This window comes from Microcebus murinus, chromosome 18 (assembly GCF_040939455.1).
Source record: "Microcebus murinus isolate Inina chromosome 18, M.murinus_Inina_mat1.0, whole genome shotgun sequence".
Lineage (NCBI taxonomy): Eukaryota > Metazoa > Chordata > Mammalia > Primates > Cheirogaleidae > Microcebus > Microcebus murinus.
In genome coordinates this window covers 21,851,716-21,868,395 of record NC_134121.1, presented here as the reverse complement: position 1 = coordinate 21,868,395, position 16,680 = coordinate 21,851,716, and the positions used below count along the sequence as shown (strand labels likewise).

General features: G+C 47.4%; 1 protein-coding gene across 10 annotated transcripts in view; it reads right to left on the bottom strand.

Moving 5' to 3' along the window:
* Positions 1-5,956, bottom strand: part of MYO18A (myosin XVIIIA) — a 97,265-nt gene extending 91,309 nt beyond the window's left edge. For 5 of the 10 annotated variants that reach the window (XM_075994301.1, XM_012740749.3, XM_075994303.1 and 2 more), the window contains exon 1: positions 5,819-5,955. The gene's annotated coding sequence lies outside the window, so the exon portion shown is untranslated. Of the gene's footprint in view, positions 1-5,818 lie in introns of all 10 variants that reach the window. The other 5 variants (XM_012740733.3, XM_075994299.1, XM_012740734.3 and 2 more) reach the window with 2 other exon arrangements.
* Between the last annotated feature and the right edge of the window lie 10,724 nt (positions 5,957-16,680).

Sequence of the window (16,680 nt, the reverse complement as noted above, 5' to 3'; positions counted from 1 at the left end):
TGTAGTCCCAGCTACTTGGGAGGCTGAGGCAGAAGGATTGCTTGAGCCCAGGAGTTTGAGGTTGCTGTGAGCTAGGCTGATGCCACGGCACTCACTCTAGCCTGGGCAACAAAGTGAGACTCTGTCTCAGAAATAAAATAAAATAAAGGCAAATAAGCCTAGTGAAAGAGCTCAGGCTTTGGATGTCAGGGAACACACCTGGGAACAAATCCGAGTTAATAGCTATGCAATCTTGGGCAAGTCATTTAAGGCCTCTGTGCCTCCGTTTCCCCATCTGTAGAATGGAGATAATAATAGCACATTCCACATAAACTGTAGGAATTAAAGTGCCCTTCATAGAATGTCTAGCCCCTAATAGGCCCTCAGGAATAGTACCTAATAGCAGCAGGGCACATTTTTTGCCATCTAAATGGGATCTTAAAGAGGATACCAGAGTGCACAATGACTATTAGCACAAGTGTAACTGAAGTAAGACCTTTGCCTATGGACAATAAAGCCCAAAGAAGTGAAGACAACCCAGTGAGCACATAGCCAAGCTGGATCATGCTAGCCTGAGTCCAGAGGCCCCATAGAGCTACTGCAAAGGATACTACAGACAGGCAATTCAGATTCACAAGAAAGAACGGCCAAAAAACATGAACAAGTATTCAGCAAAGAGGCGGATTATTTTTCATTTAGTGGTTTAGTAAAAACTATCAAGATTGATAACATCAATCAATTAGGGCATGGGAAGCAGAGAGAGTCTCATATGTGTTGGCAGGAACAAAAAATTAGTATAACCTTTTAGGAGGGCAAGTTAGTGGTATCTATGAAAATATTTATGTACATATTGTTTGACTGGGCATTTCTACCTATAGGATATCTATAGATATATTCACACAATAAACGTGTCTAATCTTTGCAGCATTGTTTATAATAACAAATCTAGAAAATGAATGTCCATCACTGGAGAATAGCTAAATGGTAGAAAAACTGGGCAGTTAGTAAAAAGAATGAGGTAGATTTGTATATATTGACTTAGAAAAGACTCTATATTATATTAAGTGAAAAAAAGCAAGTTGCAGGATAATATGTAATTTTGCTAAAATTTTAAAAATTATGTATGTATGTATGAATATATACACGTACATCACATGCAATTACTACATATGCATAGAAACATGCATGCTCTGTGAAGGAGACTGAGATTTTTAGAAAAGTCGAGCAGACTTGTTTAGGTCTATATTGTTTTAATTTTTTATAATGAGAATATTCAGTTGATAGGGGCGTGCGTATATTTAAGCCCAGGGGTAGTGGGATTATGTGTAATTTTTCTTCTACTTTTCTAGATGCTTTTTATTTCCTACAGAATAAAAAAGTTTTAATATTTACATAAAATGTTTTACATAATATATTTAACTATATATATATATAATACATAAGATATATACAACAAGCTTTTTAAAAAATAGTCTGGAAAGATCCATCAGAAAAATCAGTGGTCTCTCTGGAGAGTAGGGGGAAAGAGGGGTAATACTTGAGTTTTCTACTTAGTGCACTGCCTACTGACTCAACTTTTTTCCAGCACATTACTTTTATGATTTTAAAGACTAAAAAAAAAAAAAAAAAAAAAGGAAAAAGAAAAAAATCTTGCCAAAGTAGTAAGCAACCCATTAACATTAAAGCTGTAAACAGTGTTTGCTATAGTCAGTTGAAGAACTGCCTTCATGTCTTGAAAAAAGTTTCAGTGACTTGGGGGACTCGGTGAAAATATGTTTTACTGGTGTCTTGTGGCTGTAAAGTGGGGACAGATTTAAATGGGTCACCCTGCTTCTGGCAAAACAGAAACCCCCAGGAAATGGAAACTATAACGTTAGCATCCCGAGAGGGGGGCGCCCAGCCTAGGCTGCCGCGGGAGGACACTCAGGTCAGTCCCCCAGCCCCCACGCCCCAGACCACACTCATAAATAAATACAAAGGAAATACTTTCCCAAGAGAGCCGGCCTCTCTCCCTTGGCCTCTGACCTCCCAGAGCGGCCGTTTCCGACGGCCGCGAGGCCCCAGTCTCGGCGCGGCCCACCCCGAACGCTGCAGGCGCGGCCCGCTGGGGTCGCGCAGCCCCTGGCCGCCCGGCGGCCCCGCGGGGAGCGGCCGCCAACGAGCCTCCTCCCGCCGGTTCTGCTGAGCTCCGCAGCGCCGGTGATTCACCGCCAGGTCACACGGAGCTTATCTGGCTCCAGGTGTGCTCCCTCACTCCGACTGCACGCTTCTCACATGACATCAGCCGGCCCGCCCGCCGCGGCGCGGGGAGCCCGCGGCCCTCGGCGTTTCCAGGCGGCCGGGCGGGCGCAGCCGCAGCCCCGCGGCGCCTTCCGCTGCGATACCGTCCCTCCCGCCCCGCAACGCAGCAATCCCGCAGGTACGGGAGAAAGGAGAACCGGAAGGTGCCAGCAGCCCAGCCTGGTCCCCTGCCGCTCTCCCAGGTGCACTGCTCCGCCCCAAACCGGGCCTGCAGCTGCCTCCGTAACACCCCCCCACACCCGGCTCCAACCCCTTCTGTGTGACCTTGAGCAAGTCCCGTCCCCTCTCCAGGCCTCAGCTATTTCAATTCTAATATCTCTAAGGGCCTGAGAGCTCAGACTTGACCCCAAGCCTTTGCTGGAGAGGTGTTCTGCTCGACCACAACCTGCAGGTCCTAATTCTGCTCTGCCTCTGACTCGCTGTGTGACCTTGAGTCCATCATTCAACATCTCTGAATACCAGAGAATAATAAAAACAATCCCTTGTATACGACAATAAAGTACCTAGCAGAGAGAAAGGGCCTTGGGCCCAGTAAAGTCATCAGTCCAACAACTTAAACCGCTGCCAGACTCTAAACTGTTTGAAATGTCAAGGGAATGTAGATAATTTACAAGCCCCACAATTCCTACCTTCCTCAGGATAAAGGGTAGAGAAGCGAGGGGGTGGAGAGTGGAGGGTTACCAGGCCTGCTCCCTGCCCTCAATCCAGCCCCCACCTCTGCACCTGCCCACCCTCTAATTCAAGGTATCTTGGAAAATGCTGGGAGGGAACGGGTAATGATGAAGAGGGTTGGGGCCTGGGGTGAAGATCTTACAGGACTCCCTTGGACTGGCCCAAAGCGGAACTTAAAAACTCCATCAAGCTCCCATCCCAAGTCCTGTGGAAACCTGTCAGTTGGCACACAGTGGGCTGGGCCATCCCATCCCTCCAAACCTTTAAGCTACATCAGGCCAGAGCCCCTCAGCTTTACCCAACCACACCCAAGAGAGGCCTAGGACAAGGCCTGGGGCCCAGGGCCACCGACAGGACCCAGCTCACATGGATGTTCTGATTCCCACCTGTGGCATCCACTCCGGGCAAGGGGGTCTGGCTGGGCAGACCTCTGGTTTGAAGGAGCAAGAACAGCCCTGCTGCCCCGGAGACCTGTGACACACCAAGTCCGGATCAAAGCTTCCTGAGTTGCAACAACTCCCTGCTCCACCCCAGCAGGGTGGATTCTCCCTTTCACATAAGCCCTAGTTCTGCCCCACCCAGTCCACCTTTAGGTACCTGCCTCTGGGAGACCCCAGAGTTTTCAGGCCCAACTTCTGAAGACACATGCACCCTCAGTGAGCAGCCCCAAGCAGGGCCAGTGAAGGGAGTTGCAGGCAACTGGCTAGCTGCCCAGACTGACTGGGAGTAAGGTTGAGAGACCAGGCAGGAGTCAGAAAGGGCATCATCCACATGAGGCCCTCTCAGGAAAGTCTGGGGCACAGGAGGAAGCCCTCAGGCACACGCCCTGGCACCTGAGCCAGGCCAGCAGAGCAAACAAACCAGACACTCAGAGCTACCAGGCACCAGGTCATCAACTGTTCAAAGTCCAAAGCTCCCAAAGGAAGTCCAAAGGAAGTGACCACCAACCCGTGACCACTCTCACCTCCACCCTCCGACCCCACCTGCAACCCTTCTCATTCCCCTAATGCCCCCAACACAATAGCTGCCCCCAAAGCCATTGTCTTCCTGGGATTGAGGCTCTAGCCTCAATGCCCTCAACCCCAAATGGACAAGCACACCTCCACTGGAGGCTATATATAACCAGTCCTGTCAAGTCCAGAAACCAGGAGGATGTTTCCTGGAAAGCCTTCATCACAAAAGGACAGAGGGGAAGCTGAGGAGATGGCAGGCCATTGACAAAGAGCCAGGGAGACTTGTCAGGAAGCCAGAGACCTCAGGAGAGCAACTTTCAATATCCTCAAATAGAAAGTGGCCCCTGAACCAAAAAGGGTGGGGAATGTTAGACCAGACCCGTTGCCATGACAATAGGACACCAACTTGCTCAAGAAAAGGGCTCAAGATCTGATAAGCAGCTTGATTCCATGGGCTCTGGATTCCATGTCCCGCCAAGGTGATCTTGCTCTTAATCACCCAGGTGACCTCCCCTCCCCCCTGCACGGTCCCAGTGCATACCTACTGCCTACAGTTCACACTCCATAGGGGCATGTACAAGGTCTCCTTAGCCACCGCCATGCCAGCGACTCCAAGAGACAAAATGAACCCAACAAACTAGCCCAAGTCATTGGCAAGGTGAAGGTGGAAGAGAACCCAATTCTATAATTTAGGGGACCTGAGGGCAGGAAGGCCCTAGCGAGGAGAACCCCTCTCAGGAAGCATTCTCCCAACCCACCCACACAGGCACAAACTAAGCCAAACACATGCTCCCAGCGCCAAACACATGCCCCCTTGGCCAAGTGACCAGGCAAGTGAGTACCAGCTTAAAAAACGAACTGGCTGTCTTCCTCCCCTCCCCAACCCCCGCCTCTGGCTCTTTCTGGCCTCAGCCGTTCCAACTAATCAGCAGGACACATGTGCCTTCCAACAGGGTGACACCCCCACCTCCACCCCCACAACAAAGCCCCAATGTGTGGTGTGTCCCCGCAGGCCTTATCTCAACCAGTACGGAGACCCACACTCCTCACCAGGCTAGGTACCAATCAGCGCCCCCCCAACACAGGGCGCGGGCGGGGGGCAGCTAACCCCACCACCTCCCTGTCCCATTGGCGAAACAACTGGCATGACAGGTTAGCAGGGCGGGGCGTCAGGGCGGTCTCTCCTAGAGGCCTGGGGCAGGCAGGCTGTCCGACCTTCCCACACACACCCCACCCCTTTGCAGGGAAAGGTGAGGTGAGCAGCCCGTCACGGGGGACAGCCTGCACTCCCTAATCCCCAAAGTCTGCCACTCCACCCCCACCCCCTAGCCCCCCACCCCCGACTTCTGTCCCAAGGGGAGGGGGCGCAGGGAAGCGGGGTCTCCATTGTTTTGCCAGCTGTCTAGCAGCTGCTCCTTTGAGAGGAGCCCGCTGTCGGCCTGGCAGTGAAAGAGTGAAGGCCGCTGGGAGGGATAAAGGGCTCAGCGGAGGTGCTCGCCTTCCCCGTGCCTTCCTCAGCGCCTTGCTCCATCGCTCTAGCAGGGGGCCTGGGCCTGGCCCCGAGAAGCCCCCACCCCGCAGCTCTGGGCCACCTCGGCTCCTCCGAGCCCCGAATTCCCCCAAACTGAGGCCACCCTGTCCTGCCGCCCCGCGCCTGCGGGCTGGCCAGAGGGGCCGGCGCTGTCCCTCCCCAGCCTTCCCCTCCCGGTCGGCCCCCGCCCCCGAGCGCCGAGCTCCTCGGCGCCGCCAGAGACCGGAGCCGGGAGTCCGGGCCGCTGCTTCCAGGGGACAGGGGAGGAGGAGGAGGAGTCGGCGGGCCCCGCCGCCCGCCCGGCCACCCGGCCGGAGCCGCCCCGCCGCCCCACAGGACCTGGCCCGCCAGCGGGCGGCCGCCCCCGCCGCCCCGCACTCACCGGCCGCCGGAGCCCGCCCGGCCGGCAGCAGAAGCGGAGACGCGGCATCCAGCGGCCCCGGCCCGGTCCGGGCAGGAGCGCAGCGCGGCGCAGCGCAGCGCCGCCCCCCGCGACCGCGCGAGCCGAGCCGAAAGGGAGCTCCCTGCTGGCGGCTCCGGGGAAAAACGCCGGGCCTGCCTGGCAGCTCTCGGGCGCGCCCCCAGACGCGGGCCATGCGGACGCCGGCGCTGCCCTGGGAGACTCTGTCCGCACTGGGCTCCGAGGCCCCTCTCGCTGTGTCCGAGGCCCTGCCTGGAGGTCCTGTCTGCCCTGAGCACTGGAGGCTGTTGGACATGTCCGGAAGGTGCCGAGTGGCACTGCCCAGGGCAGGCACCAGGAGCTGACAAATGTGCAGAAGAGGCTCCGTCCAAGGTAGGCACTGGACTCTGCAGGCTATGCCCAGGGTAGTGCTGTCTAGAGGAAACAGTTGAGTCTTGCTGGCCACCTCTTCCCAAGGTGGCTAGGCCCTGCTGGATGGCACCAGCTGGCTCAGTCCAGAGCAGGTACTGCCTGCTATGTCCAAAGTGGCACTGCAGAATGCACTTCCCAAAGTGGGAACAGGTTCCCAATGGCTTGGTCTGAGAGACCCCTGCCTAAAGTGGAGCCGCCCAAGAGGCATACTAGGACCCAGGGAGCATGGTCATAAGTGACACCCACTTCCTGAAGGAGTCCACCAATGCCAAGATTAACACCTTTGAGGAGCTCTTTGGAATGCAGTGTGTCCCTGGGTCCACCATACACATCAAGTGAGTGCTCTACCCAGCAAGAAGATTTTAGACTTTCTAGGAGAGGTCAAGGGGCATTCAGAGACCTGGCCTCCAAGATAGGTGCTAAGTCTTGATTTTGGAGTGAAAGAGAGAGGCAGACATTTCTCTAGGCAGTGTCTAGGCTGGAGTGGGGTACCTCAGAATGTGGAGGAAACTGAGTAGGGTGGTACAGAAAAAAGGGCGTAGCAGACAATAGCAGCTGTCTCCCCAGACAGCCCAATCAGGAACTTCCCCAGGCAAGGGTGGCCCAACCCAACAGACCAGGGAAAGCTGGAGTGAGGAAGAGACTCAGAAGCAGAGTTGAGTAAGAGCTAGGAGTTCCTGAGCAATAGACCACACAGGGATGAATATTGGGTTTTTTTTTGTTTTTTTCTGGCTTTTTTTTTTGGAGATAGGGTCTTGCTTTGTTGCCTGGGCATGAGGCAGTGGCATGATCATAGCTCACTGCAACCTCAAACTCCTGGGCTCAAGGGATCCTCCTGCCTCAGCCTCTGGAATATCTGGGACTACAGGTGCGTACCACCATGCCCAGCTAATTTTTCTATTTTTTGTAGACTCAGGGTCTCGATATTTTGCTCAGGCTGGTCTCAAACTTCTGACCTAAAGCAACTGTCCCACCGCCTAGGCCTCCCAAAGTGCTGGGAATACAGGTGTGTGCCACCACGCCCAGCCAGGATGAGCACTTTGGATAAAGGAATAACAAGCAACTCAAACACAATTTAATAAACTTTGCTTGCTAAGTGCCAAATGCAGCCCCAGGAACTCTGGGTGACACAGAAGGAATTCAGGTGTGGCCTGTCGCATGAGGAACAGGTAGAGGTGCCTGCAATAAGGTTCACCACGCTGTCATTCCTTAGATGACAAGATGGGTGCTGTGATGGAAGACTTATTGGGCTGAAGGAGTAAGGAAGCTGTTAATACTTTAAGAACATGACATTTGAGTGGAACCTTGGAGACTAGGTAGGACAATGACTATCACTCCTGCTTTCTGAGCACCTACTATGAACCAGACACTATCTCTGTTCATCGCAACAAACCTATAAGGGAAATATCATTATTATAGATAGGAACTGAGTGTGCAGGGACTCTGGAGCCAGGTTGCGTGGGTTCGGATCTCAGTTCTATCAAGTACTACCTCTGTTACTCTGAGTGATTTATAAAACCTCTCTGTGCCTCAGTTTATCCACAAATGGGGATAATAACAGTGCCTCCCACCCTCCCTCAAAGTTTGTTTTGTTGTGTTTTGTTTTGAGACAGAGTCTCACTTTGTTGCCCAAGCTAGAGTGCCGTGGTGTCAACCTACCTCACAGCAACCTCAAACTCCTGAACTCAAGTGATCCTCCTGCCTCAGCCTCCCGAGTAGCTGGGACTATAGGCATGCACCATGCCTGGCTAATTTTTTCTGTATATATTTTTAGTTGTCCAGCTAATTTCTTTCTATATTTTTTTAATACAGACGGGGTCTTGCTCTTGCTCAGGCTGGTCTCAAGCTCCTGAGCTCAAATGATCCCCCCGCCTCCGCCTCCCAGAGTGCTAGTATTACAGGCGTGAGCCATTACGCCTGGCCTCAAAGTTTGTTTTGAAAATTAAATGAGTTTAGTCTTTCCAACAAACGGTGCTGGAACTAGACATCCACATGCAAAAATAAGAATCTGGATCTAGCACTCTGGGAGGCCAAAGCAGGAGGATTGCTTGAGATCAGGAATTCAAGACCAGCCTGAGCAAGAATGAGACCCCATCTCTATTAAAAATAAGAAAATTAGCTGGGTGTCATGGTGTGTGCCTATAGTCCCAGCTACTCTGGAGGCTGAGGCAGAAGAGTCAATTGAGCCCAGGAGTTTGAGGTTGCTGTGAGATAGGCTGATGCCACGGCACAGGGCAATGGAGTGAAACTCTGTCTCAAAAAAAAAAAAAAAAAAATCTAGACACAGACCTTCACCCTTAACAAACAAAAATTAACTCAAAATGAATAATACATCTAAATATAAAACACAAAAACTATAAAACTCCCAGAAGATAACAGAAGAAAACCTAGATGACCTTGGGTACAATAATGACTTTTTAGATAAAACACCAAAGGTACCATCTATGAAAGAAAGAATTTATAAACTGGACTTCATTAAAATTAAAAACTTCTGCACTGCAAAAGACTTTCAATAGATTGAGAAGACAAGCCACAAACTGGGAGAAAATATATGCAAAAGACATTTGATAAAGGATAGATGTCCAAAATATACAAAGAATTCTTTTTTTTTTTTTGAGACAGTCTTGCTTTATTGCCCAGGCTAGAGCGAGTGCCGTGGCATCAGCCTAGCTCACAGCAACCTCAAACTCCTGGGCTCAAGCAATCCTTCTGCCTCAGCCTCCCGAGTAGCTGGGACTACAGGCATGCGCCACCATGCCCGGCTAATTTTTTCTATATATATTAGTTGGCCAATTAATTTCTTTCTATTTATAGTAGAGACAGGGTCTCGCTCTTGCTCAGGCTGGTTTTGAACTCCTGACCTGGAGCGATCCACCCGCCTCGGCCTCCCAGAGTCCTAGGATTACAGGTGTGAGCCACCGCGCCCGGCCCAAAGAATTCTTTAAACTCAACAAGAATAAGAAAATAAACAACCCATTCAAAAAACCTAAACAAACACCTTACCAAAGAAGATATATAGATAGCAGTAAGTATATGAAAAGATGTTCACATTATGTCATTAGAGAATTGCAAATTAAAAACACAATGAGATGTCACTATACATCTACTAGAATGGCCAAAATCCACAACTCTGACTCTGACAACTCCAATATTGGCAAGAATGCAGAGCAACAGGAACTCCCATTTATTGCTAGTGGGAGTACAAAATGGTACAGCCACTTTGAAAGATAGTTTGGTGGTTTCTAAACATTCCTTTACCATACAATCCAACTAAAAACTTACACACAGGCTGGGCATGGTGGCTCACACCTGCAATCCCAGCACTTGGGAGGTCAAAGCAGGAAGATAGCAAGACTGTCTCTACAAAAGTAAAGAAAAAACTAGCTGGGTGTGGTGGTATGTGCCTGTAGTCCCACCTACTGGGGAGGCTGAGGAAGAGGGATTGCTTAAGCCTAGGAGCTTGAAACTACAATAAGCTATGATCATACCACTGCACTCCAGCCTGGGTGACAGAGTGAGATCCTGTCTCTGAAAAAGAAAAATAAATAAAAACCCTGCACACAATGTTTACAGCAATTGTATTTGTAATTACCAGGACTTAGAAGCAACCAAGATGATCTTCAGTGGGTGAATGGATAAATAAACTATGGTACATCCAAACAATGGGATATTATTCAGCACCATAAAGAAATGAGCTATCAAGCCATGAAAAGACATGGAGGAAAGTTAAATGTGTATTACATGTGAAAGAAGCCAATCTGAAAAGGCTACATACATACAACATGATTCCAACCAACTATATGACATTCTGGAAAAGGCAAAACTATGGAGATAGTAAATAGATTAGCGATGCCACAGGTTAGGCAGAGCACAGAGGATTTTTTAGGGCAGTGAAACGATTCTGTGTGATACCACAATGGTGGATACACATGTCAATATACATTTGTCAAAACCCACAGAAAATACACCACCAACAGTGAATCCTGATGTAAGCTATGGACTTAGGGTGACAACAACGTGTCAATGTAGGTTCATCAGCTACCGGGCTGGTGCAGGATGTGAGAGTGAGACTGCCCGTATGGAGGGGAAGGGAGGATATGGAAAATCTCTGCACTTTCTGCTCAACTTTGCTGTGAACTTAAAATGGTTTAAAAAACAAAGTTCATTAATTTTAAAAAATTAAATGAGCTAATATATTTTAAAATCCATACCCAGCACATAGTAAGCATTCTGCAGCTGTTAGCTTTGTTATCTTTCCCAACTCACAGCTGTGGAAATGAAGCACAGATAGGTTTGTGACTTACACACAGCCTAAGAGTGGCAGAGTCAGGATTCAAACTGAAGTCCCCGACGCCCCAAAGCCCATGTTCTTTTCCCTACACCATGGCAGTGAAATGAACAAGCATATTAACCACTCTTTTACGTATACGTGTCTGCACCTAGGGCACTCTCGGGGTAGCACACAGTATCTCTAAGAGCTCCTCTTGCCCGAAGTAGGAACCAGTTTCTGGTTCCTACTTCAATCAGGAAAGATTGAAATGCCAGAGCAACACTCACACTGACACAATGACTCTGGGTCTTGGTCACTTGCTTTTAGTCTTTTCTTCCCCAAGGCAAGAATAATCCCTGCCCTGGCTCTAAGCATAATAAAAGTAAAAGTAAAAGTAAAACTAAAGCATCCTCTCCCCCTCGCACAGAAAAATGCCAGAGCAGCGTCCACATAAAAGCCCAGAATGGGTAGACCAATTTTTCCAAAAGATTTCCAAAGTCCTAAGGCAATCTGACTCTACTAGAGAAGCCCCCTCAGAAAGAAGATTGGTAATAAACATCACTTGCATCAATTGAGCCCTTACTTTGAGTCAGGGACTTAACGCTAACCCCTTGATGCATAGGTATAATCTCCACAATTATTTTATTAGGGAGGTGCTATTATCATCCCCATTTTACAGATTGGAAACCAGGTTTAAGAAAGTGAATTCATTTGCCCAAGGCCACGTGACTAATAAATACCAGAGCCCAGAATGCTTGCCCTGAACCACTCCACAGGCTGCCCTCTGGGTGAAGTAGAGAGCACCTGGGCTTTGGGGCCACACAGAGAGAAGGCTGGGCTCTAGCAGATGCCAGCAGGCTCCTTAGCCTCTCTAAACCTCAATTTCCCCATCTATAAAATGGGGATAATAATAGTGCCTACGTTGTAAGGGTGTGAGAGGATAAAATTAGCAAATTCATTTGAAGCAATTAGCCCAGTACTTGAAACATAGTTAAGTGATTAATGTGTTAGCTATTATTAATCTCTCTGAACCTCTATTTCCTCATCTGTAAAATGGAGGCCGATAATAATATGGAGAGTTATTATTATCTGAGCCTCAGAAGAAATGGCAAATGTAAGATGACACCTGTCACATGGCGAGTTACCACAATGCGACTCTCCAAAAAGAATGGAAAATAAGCAAGTCTGCTTTTTAAAAAGTCCACAGAATTGCAAATATGCCTGATAGCTGGTGATATTCAAATAACAAAAGCACACCGTTGAACATTGTTCCTCGAAATGTATTTATTAGCTTAAGATCCTTTACCTCTTTGCATAGAAGCTTGGAGTGTGGGTGGCGAATGCTCTCTAGCAAACTTACAACAGCTAAATTCATAGAAGAGAGTACCTGCTGAAGATCAGTCCAAAATGAAGTGACATTAAAAAGTTTCTGTTTGGGGAAGCTCAAACACATACAAAAGTAAACAAAATAATATAATAACCCCCAAGTAGCCATCATACAATGTCAATAGTTATTAACTCTTATTTCAACTATCTTCCCACCTATTCCACACTCCCCACACCCAGTATAATTTTGAAGTGACTCCCAGATATCACATCATTTCATCTGAAAATATTTCAATGTGTTTCTCTGAAAGATAAGGATTATTTTTTAAACAAAACTACAATACCATTGTCGCACCTAAAAATTTTAATAGTTCTTTCATTTCATCAAATAGTATCTCCAGAATGAAATGATCTCTATAAATTCCAATTATTTCCATAAGTGTCTTTAAAAAAAAAATGTTTGTTTGACTCAAGATCCACACATTGCAATGAGTAGGCATGACCTGTACATCTCTTTTAATCTATAGGTTTCCCTCTGTCTCTTTCTTTTTCTCCTCTGCAACTTATTTGTTGTAGAAACTAAGTCATTTATCATACAGATTTTTCCACACTCTGGATTTTGCTGATTGCATCCCCGTAGTGTCATTTAATATGTTATAATTGGTAGATAGATCTAGAGGCTTGATGGGATTTGAGTTTGAGTTTTTTTCTTTTTTTTGGCAACCATACTTCATAGGGTGTAGTCTGCTTACATCAGGAAACACATAAGTAACACATCTGGTTGTTTCTGAAATAAACTTTTAGACATCAAAAATTTATGATTATCTTTACTTGAAGTATAAGAATATAAAAAATAAGCCTATTCATCAACAGATGAATGGATAAACAAAGAGTGGCATATACACACAATCTATGTATATTTTTATTCAGCCATAAAAATCAATGAAATTCTGAGAGATGCTACAACATGGATGAGCCTTGAAAACATTATGCTAATAGTAAGAATCTAGACACAGAAGGACAAATATTGTATGATTCTTAGTAATATGAGTGTGAACTGAAGAAAGATGATGTGCATAAATTTGGAAAGGAGAGCTTTATTTCTCATAAAGAGTTGCAGCCAAGGCTGGCCATCTTGCACTCTGGAAATCATAGCCTCGGGCAGAAGCTGAGACCAAGCACTTCCTGGGAAAGGCAATAGGAATAGGAATTTATGCTGAGTAGGGTGGCCGAATATGTGCACATTTAACAAGCTATAGGAGGAGTCATGAATATTCATGAAAGGAGAAACATGCACAATTGAGCTTCATGCTACTTCATAGGACCCATGTTTGAAAAACAGCAGGGTTAGTATGATCCAAGGGTGGAGTTTTCAGACCTCTGACATCAAAAGGTGGAGCACAGGACATGAAAACCCCCTCTGCACAGCCTCTGTAGACTGATCAGAACCACTCCATGGTCAGTGGTTTCTTATCAGGAAGAAAAGATGGACAGTTGTAGTGTCAAAATCCAGAAGGAGGAGCAAAATCCAGTTGTAGTGTCAAAATCCAGGAGGAGCAGCATTGGGCAGTTGATTGAAATCAGTAGTGGAGCAAGTCTCCCCAAAGGGCTGGTTCTGTTTAACCTTAGTGAAGAAAGCCTGAAGGCAGTTAACTAGGGAGGGAGGGGGTATAATGAGGCATGCATGACCTCCCCGTCATGGCTGGGAATTCAGTTTTAAGGTTTCTCTGGGGCCCCCATGGAAAAAATGGGGTCCATTCAGTTGGTTGGGGAGCTTGAGGTTTTATTTTTTTCTCATATTATGCAAATTAATAGAGACAAAGTAGACTAGAAGTTACCAAGAGCTGGGGGAAAGGGAAATAGGAAGTGGTATAGACTTTCTGCTAGGGCTGATGAAAAAGTTCTGGAAATGGATAGTGGTGATGTTTTTATAATATTGTGAATGTACTTAATGCCACCAAACTGTACACTGAAAAAGGCTAAAAGGATAAATTTTATGTTATTCATATTTTTCCATAAAAAAATGGGTTTTTTTGAGACAGCATAGCACTCTGTCACCGGGGCTAGAGTGCAGTGGCACAATCATAGCTCACAGCAACCTCAAACTCCTGGGCTCAAGCAACCCTCCTGTCTCAGCCTCCTGAGTAGCTGGGACTACAGGCACATGCCACCACACCTAGCTAATTTTTCTATTTGTTATAGAGACAGGGTCTCACTCTTGCTCAGGCTGGTCTCGAGCTCCTGACTTCGATTGTCCCACCTCAGCCTCCCAAAGTGCTAGGATTATAGTAAGAATAGCTAATAGCAAGCTATTAGCTTACTATTAAGTCACCAGGCCCAACCAGGTGAGTCACCAGGCCCAACCACAAAACATTTTTTTAAAGAGCCTGGCTATTGCATAGAATATGGCCCCTCTTACAAACCCTTGATGGCTTCAGTGTACGTGTTGGCCTTTCTCTAAACCTATAGCCTTTACTCCTGCACTGGTCTATACATAGCTGTGGGGCCTCTTCTATGCTTCCAAGAATTTCCTGACTCTGTCCAACTCTACAATGAGCAGGGGATCCACAGCCCCACTAGCCAGGAGCCCAGCATCCCAGATGGACATCTACAAGCAGGACTGTGGATACAGCCAGAACAAGTGCTTTTGTAGTCAAAAGGCTTGAGGTTGAGCCCTGCTTTTTTTGCTTACTTGCCACAAGAACTTAGTCAAATGACAACCTCTCGGTTTCCACTCCTGTGAAATTGGGGCTACAAACTGCCACCCCATAGGGTTGTTGTAAAGATTGAGTGAGGTTACATAATATTCAAGAACTTTCTATTACTATGCTTGGAGAGATTCAAAAAGGATCAACCTAGGACTTACGTCATCAACTCATCAGGAAATCAGTGCCTCCAAAGTTAGCCACTTTTCAAGCTTAACATTTCTTAACATCACTATTGGTAAGGTCAGCAGTAGGGTCCTGGTTTGCTTGAGACTGAGGGTGCTCCCAGGATATGAGCTTTACAGTGCTAAAACTGAGAAAGTCCCAGACATGAGTTGGTCACTCAAACAGTGACCTCCCAATTGCCAGTTTCTAGATACCACCTCTCTGGCCTGTTGACCATTGCCTCTTTGATCTTCCTTCCTTCTAGAACTTGGCCTCCAGAACCACTTCTCCTGGATCTCCTTGCTGGATAGACATCTGCTGTTTGGTCTTTAATGCTGACACTTCTCAGGATTTCTTCCTTTGCCTTCTGCTCTTATGATCCTACACCTCCTCCTAGGGAGATCTTGGTCATTCCTGTGACTCCCAGGCGCTTCCCACACAATGGATAACTCCCACATCTCCATGGCAGATACCACTCTAGAGGCCAGCCTGGTACTTCAACCATCACTTACAAGCACACCAAACTACTTGTGTCCAAAGCCAAATGTACAACCTTCTTCATCAACTGTTTCCTTTCTGAGTAATGACCCTAACCCTGAGTGGGTAAGGCCAGAGGTCTACATTCCCTGCTTCCTCCCCCTCCTTAGCCACCATCCCCTCAGAAACCAAGTCTCATTGGTTATACTCCCTAAATCTCTCTCCAATCCACATCATCTGCTCATGCCCACTGCCGTCACCTCTTGGCTAGACAATTGCAACAGCCTTCTCACGGTCACCTGCTTCTACTTCATCCCCTCTAACCTGTCCTCCATGTGGCTGCCAAAGTGATCTTTCTAAAATACAAATAAGATCACATCACTCCCTGGTTGGAATTCCTCAAAAGTTCCCAATGGCCTAGCACAGGGGTCAGCAAACTTTTTCTGTAAAGGGTCTAATAGTTTAGGCTCTGAGGGTTGGTGGTCTCTGTCTCAGCTACTCGACTCTACTATTGTGGCACAAAAGCAGCCATAGACAATACATAAATGAGTGGGCATGGCTGTGCTCCAGTAAAACTTTATTTAGAATAACAGGTGGCAGGACAAATTTGACCCGAGGGCTGTAGTTTGCTGACCACTAGACTAGGAAATAGAATTTAAGCTTCTTAGCAAACCCCAAAAGGCTCTTTGCACACAGCAGCCATGGGAAATGCCTTGCCCTTCCCAGAACATACCACCATCCGTTGGCATACGCTGCGTCAATGTGAGACATCCTTCTGCATCTCCTAAGTCTAGGGAGTCCACTGATTCTTAAGGTCCGCTCCAAGTGTTAGCACCTCTGTGAAGCTGCCCCCCTACTCCTTCAGGAAGAGTTGGTCCTCCCTCACCAACTCCAGCACTTTCTGTCTGTCTCTGTTTGCACATTCGTCATTCTATGAGTGTATGTGGTATTTATTTGTCATCATCCCTTTTGACCATGAGGCTTCAAGACCAGTCTTGTTCATACTTCCTCTTCCCATTGCTAAGCACATTGCTGGGATAGTGATAGTATAGTAATAGCTACTGCTAATTAACACCATACATGCGTTCTCATTTAATATTCTCAGCAAATCCCATAGGGGTAGGCACTGTTGTCAGCCCCATTATACAGGTGAGGTAATGAGGCGTAGACAGTGGAAGTAACTTGCCCAGCTAGTCATACAGCTAGTAAATGGCATAGCCGAGACCAAAACACAGATCTCTGACCCTGAAAGTCCATAGTTTGATTCTATAGGGGTTTTTTGTTTGTTTTTTTTTTGAGACAGAGTCTCACTCTGTTGCCCTGGGTAGAGTGCAATGGTGTCATTGTAGCTCACTGCAGCCTCAAATTCCTGGGCTCGATTGATCCTCATGCCTCAGCCTCCTGAGTAGCTGGGACTACAGGCATACACCACCATATCCAGCTAATTTTTCTATATTGTAGAGATGGGG